Consider the following 6,264-nt stretch of genomic DNA (forward strand, 5'->3'; position numbering starts at 1 on the left):
GTCATTACGTATTTAAATCTTCCTGATGCCTCTTCGATTTCTCTGGAAGCCAAATCACTCTATAACCTTAAACTTCTATCATCTCCTTACCTGCTCCTGGTTTTTAACTGGCCTTTAGTTCTGGGCAATGGATCACTTTTACTCCCATGTTCTGTCCAGAACCTTTTGGAGGGTGTGGCAGGGATTTTTCTAATTCGCACTGCAGCTGCAGTTTACTTACCCTTGTATTATCTCAACTGTGTCAATATATTGCCATTCTGACCTTTAACGTAGCCTACAAAAGCAGACAGAACTTGGGCTGAGTTATCTGCTGTGATGAATAAGTAATTTGCAGCCTGCTAGGAGGAACTTCTGTGTAGCTGAAATCTCCCTGGGTTGAGGTCACAGGAAAAGGAACTATGGCTATTCTGGAGAACACATGAGCTTTTCTTTTTTGCAAATAATAATAATAATCCCCTAGCCACCAGCTATTTCAGTATTCTCATGTGATGAATAACCATGCATTCTTACGCAAAGCACAGTTATGCATTTATGGTAGGATTATTCATGCTTTTTATGTCTTTGGGTATCCTGCCTCTCCAAAATTACGAATGAGTGCACGCATGCTTCAGTAGTGATGTCCATCTAAAAACCTACGCTTTGGGGCTAACTCTGCCATTGATTGAGGCCCCAAATAAGACAAAAGAAAGCAATACAGTACAGGTCTCGTTGCTTTCCCCTTATTTTGTGCTTCACTGGTCCTGCTTGCTCAGCTCCTTGCAGCTGGGATGTCTTCGCACCTTTGGGGGAAAGACCCATGCTCTACTGCTGCAGTGGAGAGATGAAGGGTTTCAGCTTGGCTGAAAATTCTGACTCCCTAATTCTGCATATGTCAGTAGCAAGCTTGCATTTAACCCAGTGGTGATACGCCCTGCCTCTGCACAGGACCAGCCCCTCTCAGTTGCGCATATTCAACTGGGGTACAGTTGTCTTTTTATGCGTGTTAGCTAACTAAATTTATCTATCCCCTTTCCAAGTAGATCCTGGCCATCTTAAGATGAGATGAGGAGCCTTTTCTATATCAAAGGCTGCATTTCTTGTGGGCGATTTTAACTACCCGCATGCATTTAAACAGCCCTGGGCCCCCTCCAGGGTGCCACCTGGTGTCTCACATGGCTGAAACAATCTTAACTTTCAAGCTATATAGTCTGGGTTAATCCCTGAGGTCCTTTGGAAGTTTGGGGGGGGGGGGTTGGAAGAGAAAGAAGAGTTTGAGCTTCCCTGAATCAGCTTCCGTACTCTGCAACTATTGCCCTGTAATGTGTTGACTCGTGAAAGTGCTATGAATTTCGTGGACTGATGTAAAAGCCCATCACCCTCAGCAACTGCCCTGTATAGCGTTCTCTTGATCCTCAACCTTCGAGGATTCAATGCCAAACTGTCAGGAGCATCTCTTACAAAATGTTGCTTTAGAAACCTTTAAAAAAACCACTTCCCTAGACAGTTCAGCTGCTGCAATATCCTCTTCTTCTAATTTTGCACTGGTTGACCAGCTCACAATGAAAGCTGCAAGTGTGGTTTCTCCCTAATCGTGCTCCCAGTCTGGATTATTGTTCCCTTCTATATGGTTGGTGCCTGGCTTAGAAACACCATGATCTACAATAATCATGCTTTTTTGGAGTACTGTTGAAAGTTTCCATAACACCCTTTGATCTGCGGAAGAGGAGCAAGCAGGCTGGGCAAACAGCTTTTTTCCTACTGACAATGACACTTTTATTTCTTCATAGTTCTTGCGAAGAAATGTGGTCTGTCTGATTGACAGCTGGTCCACAGGCTTGGTCCTGGAGAGAGGCGAGGTGTGAGGTTCGGGGAGTCTAGCGAGCCCGATGGGCTGGCTTGGGTAGGATGGTAGCCAAAACAAAGTCCACCATGAAGGCAGGTAGATAAGAGACTGGCAGCCACACAAACTTGGCATCCCAGCCAGCGCTATAGCGGGTGCGAGGGTATTTGGCCTGAAGGGCATGCTCCATGCAGTTGGTCACTTTGCTGAGGTCTGGGTCGCAGATGATGTTCATGATGAACTTCTGGACTTTCAGGTCTGTTGAGAGGCAAGTATAATTGCAGTCATCAAAAACACAAAGAGGGACCATTTTACGAACTGCCTGCCTGCTTACCTTTGCCTGCGCAGTGCATCCATCCTAATTACTATCTACCCTCTTCCTCCTCCTCACCCCTGGTTCCCCTGGTCTTGGACCTAGTACTTCAGATCGAAATCAGAACTTTTATGCACATGCTTGGCATTTTTTAAAATTTGCATCTATGTTGGAAGTCACATCTGCACAATCCTTTTTTTGGAGTGTATGTAACCCTATGGCTCCAGAGTACTTTGATGGCTTTCGGAACATTGTTAAACTCAGAGGAACTAGTAACAGGCTCTGCGTGCATTACGAAACATGTATCTCGGATTGCACCACGTGTTGGTTTTGCCCAGGGGACATGACCTCTTCTTATCTGAACAGAGGCACAGTGTGGTGTAACGGTTAAAAGTGTTTGACTGTGACCTGGGAGACCAGAGTTCGAATCCACACTCCTCCAAGAAGCTCAGTGGGTGACCATTCACTGTCTCTTGGCCTAACCTACTTCATGGGGTTGTTGTGAGGATAACATGGAGATGGAAAAACCTTGAGCTCCTTAGTTGTTTGTGTGTGGAGGGGGGGGGGTTATAAGAACGCAGTGAGGAAATTAAAAATGCAGTCACCTCTCTCCTGTGGCGGTTGATTTTCCCCTAATCCCATGCCTCTAAATAAGTGTACACCAAGGATTTGATCCTTTTATAAGCCCCATTGTGAAACTGGCAGGTGTCTTCATGCCTGAGCCGAGCTGCCCAGCTCCAGTCTTAGAAGGTGAAAGATTAGCTTGAGCTTAGAGTATGTGTCTTCCCTCCCTCCCACCGCAGTATGAGAAGTTGTGCATGCCAAGACATTACCACCAAAGGAAGGATGGAGGAAGGGAACTCTGCAAGCGCCAGCAGTCCTAGCAAGTTGTGGTGTGGGTTTAGGGATCCAGCGCTAGCTCGTGTTGGGAGCCTCTACCAAGGAATTAAAGCACATACTTGAACCATGGAGAAACCATTGCAGGATTATGCTGCTTAGGAGCTGACAGATGAAAGATAAAAGTGATGGTTAAAAAGAAGCAGCTGAAACAGGGTTGGAATTTGCTGCAAGTAATTGGGTGTATAGGGACACGGGTGGCGCTGTGGGTTAAACCGCAGAGCCTAGGACTTGCCGATCAGAAGGTCGGCGGTTCGAATCCCCTTGACGGGGTGAGCTCCCGTTGCTTGGTCCATGCTCCTTCCAACCTAGCAGTTGGAAAGCACGAAGTGCAGGTAGATAAATAGGCACCGCTGTGGCGAGAAGGTAAACGGCATTTCCGTGCGCTGCTCTGGTTCACCAGAAGCAGCTTAGTCATGCCGGCCACATGACCCAGAAGCTGTACGCCGGCTCCCTTGGCCAATAAAGCGAGATGAGCGCCGCAACCCCAGAGTCGGCCACGACTGGACCTAATGGTCAGGCGTCCCTTTACCTTTACTTTTAATGAGGTGTAGGGGAGAAATAGTATGGATAGGAAAATTGGCCTTCCATGTGTTGTTGGACTCCATCCTCCATTAGTCCTGGCCGGCATGGCTGATAGTCTGGGTCTATGGGAGGTGTAGTTCAGCAGCTTCAGGAGGGCCACAGGTTAGAATCATAGAATCTTAGAATTGGAAGGGACCCAAGGTCATCTAGTACAACCCTCTGCAATGCAATAATCTCAGCTAAAGCATCCATGACAGATGGCTATCCAGCCTCTGCTTAAAAACCTCCAAGCATTCTCCCTCTTCCATGTGACAGCTCTTAAGGCATTTGAAGATGGCTATTATATCTCCCCTCTGTCTCCTCTTTTCCAGGCTAAGCATACCCAGCTCCTTCAAGCGTTCCTCATAAGGCTTAGTTTCCAGACCCTTGATCATTTTGGGTCTGGAAACTTAGGTTAGTCATTCTTGTGCTAGGGCTTGAATTAAGTTCTTGCTGCTCTGTGCCTGTTCTGTTCTTTTGTACAGCTAACGGCCCTGTATTTCAGAAACAAGATCTAACCTTGCTTTCCCTCCAGCAGTCAGTGGCTGCACTGGTACTCACAGTTTGGAAAGAAGTCTTCACCATAGCTCTGCCGAGTCTCGGGGCTCAATCGGTCCCAGAGTAGCCTTAAGGAGGCTTCTATTGATTCAAGGTTGGTCACAGCCGTCTTGAAGAAGCCCGGCTCCACAATAGAGACCTTTACCCCAAAATGGTACATATCCCTCCTAAAAAAGAAAAAAAAAGAGGAGTTTCATATTCCATACTCACCATTGCAAGGATTAGGAACACACTCCATGAGCTTGCCATGAAGGGGTTGAATAATAGCGAGACTGGAGACGCCAGTATGTTGCAATTTCAGCTGAATTTGGGCAAACCACTTGAAGCATCCTTTGTGTAGAGCTATTTCCATTGCTTTTTGTTTGATTTGCTCATTGCAAACAGCTGAAAGTCTGTCAATTCTGAGAATAAACCTGATTTGCAATGGAGAGGGGTTGAATAAATTTGATTGCAACTGTAAAGGTAAACATAGCCTATATCAAGTGATCGTGAACATGTGTCTGTGTACATACGTCTTCCACCTTTTTTTACTGGCTGGGCTTCTACCTTTACTTTTTGCATAAAATAAGCTTAGAGCTCTTTATTTCTATTATGGGGGAAATGCAACTGCTGAACCTATTATTGTGCAGTGGCTAAAAGTACAGGATTGCTGCCAGCAAAAAAAAAAACTTGGCAACTCCAATGTGCAGCCAGCACAAAGAGGGAAGCTCAACACCCAAGCAGCTTCCTGTTGTGGGAAATCTGCCCCTCTGTGATGCCACACTTGACTTTTGTCATCAAAACAATTCCTTTTTCCTATATTACTTTACGTCGCAGCTTAAAATAATTCGGAGCCCTAGCGTGATTGCACTGCTGGAACCTGGATGAAAACCTGGGTAAAAGCCATTATCAGTGAACCTTCTCCTTCCTGGCAATTGTAGCAGCTGTGGTATGGGAACACAAGATGGAAAAGGCGATGAAGAAGTCTCTTGCACCCTTCCATATCTAAAGACCCGCTTTAAAAAAACAACTGATTTAATGTATACTGTATACTGCCACCTGTTATGTGATTTCACTCGTGCTCTCCTGTTAGGTTCTGGTTTAGCCCAGGGTGGTGATGCAGAGAATTGATACACTAATTAATTGGCAACCAGAACAGATGATCGCTTCCACCTGTTTGGATGGGAGTGCCATGCTGAGACTCGCTGAACTGCAGGATGGGAAGAGACTGAATTGGCTTCCCCTAGGTTGAAGCTGCAGAGTGTGTAGAACGAGATCTGAAAAGGCATAGCTTGAGATTGGGCTTTGTCTCAGCATCTAGTTTCGAAGTGTGGAGGTCTGGAATTTATGCTGAGGACAGGCACCAAATGGACTGATGCATTTCCCAATTGCAGAAGTGTGAAATCCATGGGGTTCCATCCAACATTAGTCACTCTCACAGTAGACCTGTTGAAAACCACTAATTTAAGCCCATTAATTTCAAGCGGTCTACTCTGAGTAACACTTAGTTGGCTACAACCCATCCTTTCTAGATGTGGGACACTGACTGTGTTCAGATGTGATGCTAAATCCATGGCTCAGAATGAGCTACAACACATCAGAACTGGGCATTATCCTTCCAAAGGCAAATACTACTCCTTTCCCACCAGCAGGAGGAGCAGTTGATCTAAGGTGTTTCTCCCCTCTGGCAGTCCGGCTGCTGGCAAAATTCAGCTATATAAAGGAGCTTGAGGCTGAAGGAATTGTCAAAAGTTGTTGAGGTGTTTTTTTATTTTTTAAAAAAGGTTTTTGTTTTGACACTGCCGACATAGTTGCCACACATCCGGATTTTCCTGGACCTTTTTCTTTCTTTGCCTATTTCCACCTGAACACTGCTTCCAACTGCAGTAAAAAGGTAAAGGTAAAGGACCCCTGGACGGTTAAGTCCAGTCAAAGGCAACTATGGGGTTGTGGCGCTCATCTCGCTTTCAGTCCAAGGGAGCCGGCGTTTGTCCACAGACAGCTCTCCAGGTTCATATGGCCAGCATGAATAAACCGCTTCTGGCGCAACAGAACATTGTGACAGAAGCCAGAGCACATGGAAACACAGTTTACCTTCCCGCCGCATTGGTACCATATAACCTACTTGCACTGG

General features: G+C 46.0%; 1 pseudogene across 1 annotated transcript in view; it reads right to left on the bottom strand.

Moving 5' to 3' along the window:
* Positions 1-1,727: 1,727 nt before the first annotated feature.
* LOC308471531 (retinol dehydrogenase 5 pseudogene) overlaps positions 1,728-6,264 on the bottom strand; it is an 11,432-nt pseudogene continuing 6,895 nt past the window's right edge. The window contains exons 3-4 of the transcript XR_013991576.1: positions 4,155-4,331; positions 1,728-2,077 (exon numbers count right to left, since the gene is read on the bottom strand). The product of XR_013991576.1 is annotated as a retinol dehydrogenase 5 pseudogene (transcript). The remainder of the gene's footprint in view (positions 2,078-4,154; positions 4,332-6,264) is intronic.

The sequence above is a fragment of the Podarcis pityusensis genome (assembly GCF_964106645.2).
Source record: "Podarcis pityusensis genome assembly, chromosome: 2".
Lineage (NCBI taxonomy): Eukaryota > Metazoa > Chordata > Lepidosauria > Squamata > Lacertidae > Podarcis > Podarcis pityusensis.